Below are 11,567 nucleotides of genomic sequence, written 5' to 3'. Positions count from 1 at the left end.
GATTCCACTACTTCCAATATTTGTAAACTCAATAATAATTTCTTTGATAAAATACTCCTACTTTACTCAAAACAATTTCGAACCCAATCTCATGCTTTGGAAAATACAATGTTACAAGCTCTTTTTATGACTCTTGTCACTATACTAAGGCCTAATTCTCCTTCGCTTATAAAATATCGGTAGAAACTACCCAAAACAATTATTATGAAGCATGTACAGAAGAGAGAATTTTTAACATTTCAAAAAGCACAATATTGGAGTATTTTTTGGTCAAAGAAAATAATTACTAAAAATTACTCATCGAAAATAGCTTCTTCCAAAACCCTAGAAAAGAAATTTAGCTACTCATGAATCGAGAATTGGAGAAAATTTCATTAATCATTGTATTCAAAAAGATATAAATACGCTTACAAGAATTCTGCAGTCGCTAAAGGTCTTTAGCTAGGAAAACTGAGTTGTGCAGCTATTACAGTAGACAACGTCAGATAGTTCTAAAGCTTTTTCTCCACTGAATGGCAAACGATATATGCCTTCTGTTTTTGATAATTGATATCTTTCTGCGACTGTATATGCCAGGTTATGTTCTTCGTGTTCTTGGTTTAGCAGCAGCAGGTGAACTTTCTGAAACTTGTAATTTTTCGATTTTGTAGTATCTATTCTCTCCTAGGCTCCCGTATATTCCTTTGGGACTCGATCAACTCCTTTTTATACACAACAGCACCCTTTAGGGCAAGTAATCTCCATATATATCTTCTTCTTTTTTCTCGGCCAAGTCATAATTTTCTTCTTTTTTTCTTCACATGTAATTCTTTTTTTTACCCAAGTTTCTCTGTTTAGATAATTCTGAATCACAGGCAAGATATTCTATCCCCTATTCTCCACGAAATTTCCAAATATTCAACCCGATAATCTTTCCACCTCTCTGTTTTCTCCCGGTAATATTCTCCTCCCCTATTTACTCGTGAAACAATTATTCAGGCCAAATATTGCAAATCTAACAGATATACAAACTCTATTTGATCCAAACAGGCCCAACGTAATTGATATCCGTGATTGAATCTCGTTAAAACCCTTCCAAAATCCGAACAAAAAGTTACGCAGGTGAAAACTCCTTTTTCCATGATTCTTCAAAGCTCGAGTATCTATCCGAACTGGATTGAAGAAATCACCCATATCCTCCCTGTTTAGCCTTAACATGCCCAATGAAACTAAATCCAACGATTAAATCTCATTAACTCTCGGTCAAAATTCGAACATCAAATCTGTCCATGAATAAAACATTTTCCCGCCAATTTTATTTTCAATCTGTTTGGCTCAAATCACGATTTTAGCCAATTTCATTCTATTCAAACGACCATACCAAATCTGTTTAGCCTTAATGAAGATACCATTCAATCTCTGCTCTTTAGTCTCAGTAGAACACCATCATATCTCAAACCCTAATTCTGCCATAACTTTCCCGCCAAAATTTAAAATTCAAACAAAGAAGATGACTGCCCCTTATCCAACAGCGGTGTCCCTTTAGCAATTTAGGCTAGGTTTAGCAATTCCTGGGGGTGCGAATAGCAATTTGTGGGGTACAATGATGACTTTTGCGCTGTAAATAGTGAAAACTATTGGGGTGCCTTTATCAACTCCTCCGGACCACTTCTGGGGGAGCCCTTAACACTTTTCTGGGGGATTTTAGTAGTTTCTCGAGCAGCCATCTCTTACCTCTCATATTCACTTATTTTCTTCAATTTTTATACATCACTAAGGTTGTCATGCTTTTCAAACAAAACTTGCATCACTAAGCCGACATGCCTTTCAAATAGAGATGAAGAAATAAAAGTAAATAATGAGAAATAAGTCGCCTCCAACAGCAGTTGCACATGAAATGACACTTTAGCCCCTTTTAAGCGACGTTTCTTCTTCTTTTTCTCCAAAGTACCTAAATCTCAAAATCAAACATAAACTACATAATTTACAAGAAAACTTAGCAAAGAAAGCATAAACAATAGATAAATATCAAGGTGTTTTAGACACCTATCACTTGTTCAGATCATTGTCCTATCCAACTTATCACTAATATATTCAAAATAATACTTGGAGACCTTTTAAATTTTTGATGTTTGGATGAAACATTTTGCTTTTAAAAATCAGTTATCTATTGCTTGGAATACTGATATAAATGGTTCCACTGCTTTAAGCTCACATCTAAACAACATTCTGCTAGGAAAAGATTATCCCATTGGAACAAGGTTGAATTTGGAGATATTTATAGAAATATTAATAAGGTTCAAGGCTAACTGGCAGCTGTCCAAAGTGAAAGTTTCTCTGAATCTCATCATGATAGAGTAGTTAGTATAACTAAGAATCTTGATAACTTGTTTATCATAAAAGCAGAATTATATAAGCAAAAATCTGGAGATAAATTTATCACTTAAGTGGATAATAATACAAATTATTTTCATACTCTAGCTAATAGAAGAATGTTTAGGAAAAACATTGATAGCTTATGTGATACTAATGGTGTTTGGTATAATGATAGAGAGGATATTGCTAATTTGCTTGTGTCTCATTTTAGCTCTGTAAGTAACACTTCTAACCCTTGCACAGCTGAAGATACTTTTGATATTATACCAACTATTATTTATGCTCAGGATAATCTTATTCTCACTAGTATTCCTACTAGTAGAAAATCCATAACACTATTAAGCATATGTATGCTTGGAGTTCCCCAGGTCCAGATGGTTTTCAAGCTGGTTTCTATCAGTCAAACTGGGATATTGTAGGTAATGATGTTATTAAAGTTGTCCAAAGTTTCTTTATGAATGGTTTCATGCTGACTGAATTTAACAAAACTTATCTATCTTTAATCCCTAAGACTGATAATGCTTTTTGTCCTGTTGATTTTAGACCCATAAGATTGTGTAATATTATATATAAAACTATATCTAAAATCTTATCAAATAGGATTAAACCCCATCTGAAACATATCATCTCTCCTTATCAAGCTGCCTTTGTCCCTGGCAGAGCTATCCATGATAATATTATAGTATCCCATGAGATGACTCACACAATGAAGCATAAAGAAGGATATAGTGGTACTATGGCCCTAAAACTTGATCTCTCAAAAGCCTTTGATAGAATTGAATGGTCATTTTTATTAGGTATTCTTCCGAAACTTGGTTTTAATGAGCAATTCTTTGGTTTTATTGATTAGTGCATATCTACTACTCAAATTGTTGTTCTTTTAAATGGTACACCTACTCAAAGTTTCTATCCTTCTAGAGGTATTAGACAGGGTGATCCTCTATATATCTGTTCATAATTTGCATGGAATACTTATCTAGACTGCTTTTAAATACAGAAACTAATCATTTAACTTCAGGTGTTAAGGCTGCTAGAAATGCCCCAGGTATCACTCACCTAATGTTTTCTGATGACATTCTCATATTTACTAAGGATGATAAGCATAACATTGCTAGTATCATGAAGGTTCTAGAGGATTTTAGTAAAGTTTCTGGTCAAATGCTAAACCTAGACAAGTCTAGTGTCTACTTCAGTCATAATCTTAGTCCTAGTACTAGATTTTAACTAGCCAGAGAACTGAACAAATCTGAAATGAAAGACACTGATAAGTACCTAGGGGTCACATTGCTTATTAGTAGAAACAAAACTAAGGATTTTAACCCAATTGTACACACATTTGGATCTAGGCTCAAAACTTGGAAAGGCAAGACTATGAATCATTCTACTAGGTCTACCATGGTCAAGCATGTCCTGAATGCGTTACCAACTCATCAGATGAGAAGTTTTAGAATTCCTAAGACTATGATTAGTCAACTGGACTCTATTCAAAGACAGTTTTGGTGGGGTCATAAAAATAGTAGGGGTCTCTATTTAATAGGATGGAATAAACTCAGTATTACCAAGGCCTTGGGGCCTTAGTTGTAGAAATCTTGAACAGTTTAACACTGCTTTACTGACTAAGCTTGTCTGGAAAGCTTGTAATGATAGTGACTCCCTTTGTATGCAAGTTGTTAGAGCTAAATATGGTAAATTTGGTAGTCTTCTACACCTTGATAAGCTGAATGATGATTGCTCCTGGTTGTGGAGAAGTATTTACTCTGGTCTAGAGCTAGTTCAAAAGCATTCTATGTGGGTTGTTAGGTGTGGAAAAAAAAAAACATTTGGCTAGATTATTGGATTATGGGATTTAATAGTCCACTTGCCCTTATTTTGGGTCTTTCTAGTCTTGTTTCTTATGAATTTGTCTGTGATCTCTTCTTACCAGGAACTAGAACTTGGAACAATGAGTTAATTAATATTTTGTTTACCCATAAAACTGCTAATGCTATCCTTAGAATGGATATCCCAACTACAGGTGAGGATTATCTCATTTGGAAGCCTGACAGGAAATGTAAGTTCTCAGTTAAAAGTGCCTATAATACTTTATGCTCTGACTTTGTAAACAATACTTTAAGTACAGATACAACCCCCAGAGATATTTGGAAACAACTCTGGAGTGCTAAGATACCTCATAGAGTGCAGCTTTTTGTATGGAAATGTCTTAAAGACATTATCCCTACTAAAGATAGAATAGCAGACTATAAACCTGAAATTGATGTGAATTGTAGCTTCTGTAACAATGCTATAGAGACTACTGATCATCTGTTGGGTGAAAGTGATTATGCTAGAGCAATCTGGATGGGTGTTAATGTTAATATTTCAGGGATATTGCATGAATTTCATGCTGTTCAAAATTGGGTGGTAAGTTGGTTTAGTCAGAATAAAGATCATATACCTGATACTGATGTTTATTCAGAAAGTCATGTTTGCAGGTTGATATGAATTATTTGGTACATTTGGAAGGACATGTGTAATCTAGTCTTTGAGAAGACTAAATCAAATGCACAAGGAACCATTATAAGAATTGAAAACTTAGTCCAGTTGTGTAATATCTCAAATGGTAACAATGTCATGAACAAAACTAACAATGTGCAGATAAAGGAGTGGATACCACCAGAATATGATTATGTAAAATGCAATATAGATGCTTCTTATATGTCTGACACTAAAAGAGGAAGTATTGGACTGATTGTGCAGGTTCCTCTCTAGGAGTCAAAGGTATAAATTTAGAGGAGGAAGTGGATGAGGAATTTGGAGCAGAATACTTTGAATGCAAAGCGTTGGAATTGGCAGTGGAGTGGACAGAAGCTTGGGGTTTTAATAAAGTAATCTTTGAAATGGACTGTGAAAATGTGGTTCTTTCTCTCCAAAGAAATGAATCACAAGTTCACTGGTTTAATCAAAATACAATTCATCTTCTTAAGAACAAGTTTACTAGCAATAATCTTTGGTTTTGTAAGTTAGTTAATAGGTTAGGCAATAGTGTTGCTCATAATCTAGCAAAGAAAGCTAGAACAACTGCAACTAATTTCTGTTATTTATCAAATTATCCTCCTGACATTGTCAAATGGATGGAAGATGATTATGTAATTTTTCATAACAGATAATAAACTAGTACAACCGTTGCCACAATGGATGGGCCGACCGAAAAATTTGACAAAGAGACATCACTACGTGATTGAACAGATTCAGATTAAAAGAAATTTTTTTTTGTGGCTTTCGGTTGAATTCATCTTCACCCCAAAACAATGTGGCTTTTGAAAAACAAAATGTCCGTCCTTTTATTTTTCCTAAACTGAAACGTAGAATAAATGCAACTTGTTTATGAAGGGGGACTTGGAATGCTACCTATGGCTATGACTTACAAATTCTTCAGTGATATTTTAGATTCTGTTGAGATTTTTAATGGGAGATGCACAAGTAACTAAAGTGGGTGCCTTTTGGGTAAAGTTCTTTGAGTTGTAATTTGGTCATTTCTAATATATAAAAATTGTTCAAAAAATAACAAAACACAAGCAATCTGATGGCAAGACATGGATGATACCATGCATGATCTTGTGCTTAGAATGTTATCACCTTACAAGCAAGACATTACCCCTACATAGAAATGGTTTGGATCAGCTAATAGCAAACCTTCTTATTGAGAAAAATCTTCTTCCAATTTTGCAGGGTACTAAATTTAACTCGTGCGTCTTGAAATGTCTTTATTTAGGCATCACCCAAGCCGTCTTTTATGATCTGCTTCCCAACTTCTTATGTACTTGGATATACATTTGCAGCGCCAGCAACCAATAAGAGTGGAATCTTCTTGTGCACTGCGGTACCAGGAGCTTCTTGCATATCGATTTCTTCCTTTTTCACTCTAAGGGGCAATTCACAGTTAAAACAGTACAGAAGATTTGCAAGAACAAGTTCAATTATGACCAAAAAAGAGTCAATACCAGGGCAACCCCTGCGTCCAATCCCAAATGGTACCATCTCAAAGTCTTGCCCTCTAAATTCTATGTTCTTAGTTGTGAATCTTTCTGGTCGGAACTCTTCAGGGTCTTCCCAAAACTTAGGGTCCATCGCAATAGCTTTTGCATAAAAGAATACCTTTGTTTTGGCTGGGATGTCATACCCATTTATTACGCAGTCATCTCTAGTTTCCCTTGGAACTAGTAATGGTCCTGGAGCATGAATCCGCAGTGTCTCTTTTACCACTAATTTCAAGTAGTTCAGTTTGGGAAGATCAATTTCGTGTACCACGTTCTTATTGCCGAGAATTCTTCTCACTTCCTCTTGTACTATTTCGACCACTGTTGGACTCCTAATTAGTTATGTCATTGCCCACACAAGCGTCGAAGAAGATGCATCGGTTCCAGCAATGAGCATGTCCTGTATACAAACAATTCAGAACTAATTAATGAACTAGTTAGCTCCTTTACGAACACAAACATCACCAATTCTCCTAGAACTGGTACAAAATTTATAAAACAATGTGGTAATCCGCAAAGATTAATCTCGTAAATGTAAATGAGCATACCTGCAAAGCCAACCTAAACCACCTGCCTTGAACCGTCTGTCTAAGTGGTCAACAGAATTCACCCCATTACCTTCGCACTGCGAGCAACTCACAACACCTGGAAATTAGAGAGAAACAGTGTAACAAGCAATTACCAAGTGACGGTCAAACAGTAACATCCATCTAAAATGGAAACCCCTAATTGTTCATCTCCAAAAATCACTACAAGCTTAGTAGGCATGCATTGTAATTAGCACTTTGAAATGACTCTCCATCAAGAAACACATATTCCACCCATAAACTTACCCAAACACACTTAGTCTAAGTCTAACCCCAGGAACACAGAAAATAGTGGAACAACCAATTCCGACCAAGCATCGAATTTGTTGGAATTCCTAAGTTCTCACACCATCCATAAGATATTCAAACTCCTCCCACCCACGACATTTCACTACTACTACTACCAAAATTGTTTCTCGCTGAATACTTCTGAGGTACTATGAGGTGTATCACTTACTACTACAATTTACAGATAAAAGCCTCAAACATTGGCAGAATATTCAATTCTCATTTCTCACTTACCATTTCCTTAGCAATTTTCACAAACTACGGTTGATACTTGAACAACTGGACTTGGATTCGCATCGGCCTGCAAATTACACAACCAAACATTAATAAACCCCCAAAAATTTGGAGGAAATATAAACAATTCACACCAAATTCAGACACATAAATCCTTACCTTAACAACAACTGAGTGAGGTTTAGGTGTCTGAGAGCTCCTCAATATGTCACTGTTCAAACGAATCACCTTAGGAGCATTTGGATTACTGATTAAGATCCCTAAAATTCACAATTCAATCAATCAATCACCATTCAAATTTTAAGAAAATAAAATTTCATTTATTTTCTTTTCTTTTCATAATTTCGTCTGCAACGAGCCAACAATCATCCCTGTACTACAAAAGACTCCGAAGAAGAAAGATTAATTCATGCATACCTTATTTCGGTTACTGAGAATAAAAGAATCGAAATCAATGAATTGAATTAATCAGAAACTAAGCAGTTCAAAATGTGAGCCTACATTTTAGAGATCCCTTTATTTACATTAGGGACAACCTTATGAGATATTTTTGTTTAACTACATCCTACATTATTCTAGATCGAACAGACATGAGGACACATTCTACTCATCCGACTCGCCCGGCTAACGGGATAGACGGAGTTCTATCATCAATCAAGGAAATCTGTAAAAGAAATTCTTGAAGTTTCCAAGTGCACACAAATACCCACTCGGTATCATCCATTAAAACAATAACTAAAAAAAGATGCTGCTTTGGAATTAAAGGGAGCATATACATGTTCAAGGTATATTCTCTTAATTTAGGCACTAGTTTATATGTATTTCAGTCAGGACAGAAGCAGGAAGGAAACATGCAATATGTTGAACCAGACAGAAGGCATACCTGAGCAATGTGTGGTAAAGCTGAATGAGAAACAGTACCAGATGCAACAGTTTGGATGGCTGTAGGGCGCCTAGCCAGAGTGGCACTAGATTTAGACCTCTACTCCCCTGCCTGTTCATTTCAACTGCAATTAGTCATAGCACCATCATACCCTCAAGCCAACAGTAGCAGCATCTCCATTTACTTCAATTAAATTCCCGGCCATCAACCAAACCCTAACTTCCACCATCAGGAATTTTTCTTGGTTTCTTCATTTCCTTGCTGCAAATCAAATATGATGAGAACCCATGTCTTCTAATTCATTCAAGACTCTAATACTTCCACTGAATCTCTTCCGTTTCAGATCACCATTCGAGAATCTCACTTAACCCAGTGACATCCATGGCAGTAACAACTCCTCTTCTTCCCTGCTCAAATTCTTATCCACATATCGTCTATTTTTGACTGAGTTTCCTTGTTCTAACTTAGGAAAATTGTGATTGCTTTGGAAGTTAAGGTTTAATCGTGAAATTCCGTCGAATTCTTCTTCAATTTCGATGTTTGGTGAACAAATTAGTTCAACAACACTGAAATTGAAGGAAAAATCACTGAAATTGAACAAATTAGTTCACGCTGTTCCTCACGTTGTTATTCTCGAACAATTGTAGCAACAGAATTCCACCAATTTTCGAAGGAAGAAGAGTTCGATGGAGAGGAGAAAGATCGAGAATGGAGAGACGAGGGAAAAATCGACGGAACACACTGGAATTGAAAAAATTAGTTCACTCTGTTCCTCAACACCAATTGGGGATGGTGATGGTGGTGGACTGAAGAAGATGATGGAGCAGTTTCGATATGAACTTGGAGGAAGAAAAAAACTGAAGGAGAAGGAAGATAAACGAAAAGAAAATAAAAATATAAACTAAAAACTAAAAACTTTGAGGTGCCCGGGATTCGAACCCACGACCTTTAGTTCATTTTCACAAAAAATTCAGCTACTAAAAGGGCATTCTTGGTTTTTCGGCATGGATCATTTTCAATCTTTTTATGTTAATTGATCACTTACATTTGACAAAAAGTGGCCATATAAAGGTCCTTTAGTATCAAAAAAAAAAAAGTAAAGTAAAAGAAGTAAACGGAGAGAGAAAGATGCAAAGCATACAAGGTTGAATACTTGGAATAAGCAAAATAGTGAGACAGAAAGTGATTCTGAACAAGAAGATGTTGAGGTAACTAGCGAAGATGTTGAGATAATTGGTGAAGATGTAGAGAGTAATTCTGAGACTGAAAGCAAGAGGGTATGGTCCTGTTGGGAGGATGAAGATGTGTCAGATGGGTATGGTCTCGCTGCATCCAGCAATAGTGATGAAGGAGATGATGTTGATGAAGAAGGTTTTAGAAGTGATAATGAAGATGAGGATTCTGATTAGATTTCTCCAGAGAATCAAAAAGATCGAGACTTTGTACTTAGTTTCAAGCTCAAAGATGATTAGCAAGTTTTTCAATAAATAGTCTTTCTGGTTCTTATGTCTGATCTTCTTGTTGCTGGTAAGAATCATCTTGTTCTTGTTTGAAGTTGGTGTAAGTCGGCCGATCCAAGTACTTGTTTTCATTTTGTTGTCTTGATGAACTATAACAGTGTAGTTTGAAGGTAGTTACCCTTGGGAGAACATGCAGAAAATGCATACAATTTTCAGGATTTAATATACTTTGAAAGTAGTTACCCTTATGAATTTTTTTTGCAAAACGAGTTTTGCACTCATATTAAAAAAAAATCTTCGATCAACCAATCAAAATTCAGGGTTTTGTCCACCCACATATTTACTCTTTTATCTTATAAAATACCACTGAATACGCGACACATGTGTGACTCATTAGAAAAATATCAGTAACATTCCTTGCAAAAAGTAGCATTGAATAAGCGATACCCGTGAGATTGACTAATGACACTCAAAATAATGTGCGACCCCGAGCCGAACGGCTCTTAACTTAATAGCACAATTTTTACGTTTCTTATTTGATGGATGTGCGACACATGAACTATGTGGGGCCTAAAGCCACTTAATCCGAGTAAACGCCGGCAGGCTCTTAACTTAATAGCACCATATTCGCGCTATCCTAGACATATGTGTATGACATATATGCGACTATTTTTAATGGCCATATTAAGGAAAGTTAAATAACTAGTGGATATTGTTCTAGTTCGCATTAAGGATTCTATTGTTTGAAGAAGAAGTAAAACTAATTGAAACAACATCCTATTGGAGTCTCAAGCATAGAAATCTGAAATCAGTTACACAAGATACTGTTTTTTATATTGACATGAATCATCATAACTAATCAATTTTAAACTTTCTTATACCATACAGTTAATTGACTGCAACACAAACTTACTTCTGCTGAACCACCATGAAGTAGTCATTCTACAAACGAACCCCACAAAAATGATGTAAATTATGATCAGAACCTTAAAGGACCATCCAAGATTTTCCATCACGAATATAATTCTTTTACTGAAAACCCTGAATCACAAATTTATCGACCAAATCAATACTCTTCCATCACAACAACCATCTATTTTATCGATAAAAAAAAGATCAACCGTCCTTATCCCAGCTCTTGATTATGTTGAATGAAGTGATCCATGAAAATTGGAAAACTTTGATATCCAATAACCCAAATCAATCATACCAAACATAAAAAACCAAATCTCATATCAAAACAGTGGATCTAAAAATCTAATTATGTATGTGCGACCTTAAGTCCGAGGATATGATTAGGTATTCTATGTTTTGTCGGGGCGAGTTAGTCAAACATAAAAATGGAATGCTATTATGTTAAGTTCTGGTATTTTGTGTTTCATTAAATTTTATTGCGGTACCAAACATCATTGTCCCTTGTGGCTTTTCACATATGAGTTTCAATCGAAACACCTTATGATCCTTTGATAAAGCCTACCAACATGGGTTAGAACTTAATCCCGCTAAATCAAAACGCCACATATTAAAGTTAATGAAAGCCGAAATCAGACATCTCATAAACCGGATACACATAGCAAAAATATAAACATTCATCCACAAGTTGTGTAATCGGTAACTATCACAAGAAAAATTATAAAGAAATAATTTTATTCAAGAATAATGAAAGTTTTATTCAAAATAGACCTTATACAATAATTGACGCAAATCAAAAGATTGATGTCTATTTTTCTCTAAATAAGAAGTT

At 35.4% G+C, this 11,567-nt stretch overlaps 1 long non-coding RNA gene across 1 annotated transcript; it reads right to left on the bottom strand.

The window, feature by feature from the left end:
* Positions 1-5,853: 5,853 nt before the first annotated feature.
* LOC113288064 lies at positions 5,854-9,215 on the bottom strand. Its single transcript, XR_003330462.1, has 5 exons — positions 8,364-9,215; positions 7,640-7,740; positions 7,481-7,547; positions 6,920-7,016; positions 5,854-6,771 (listed from the first exon to the last, which is right to left on the bottom strand). It is a non-coding gene; the product is annotated as an uncharacterized LOC113288064 (long non-coding RNA).
* Positions 9,216-11,567: the final 2,352 nt, after the last annotated feature.

Source organism: Papaver somniferum, chromosome 6 (assembly GCF_003573695.1).
Source record: "Papaver somniferum cultivar HN1 chromosome 6, ASM357369v1, whole genome shotgun sequence".
NCBI classification, from domain to species: domain Eukaryota; kingdom Viridiplantae; phylum Streptophyta; class Magnoliopsida; order Ranunculales; family Papaveraceae; genus Papaver; species Papaver somniferum.
This window is presented reverse-complemented; position numbering and strand designations above follow the sequence as displayed.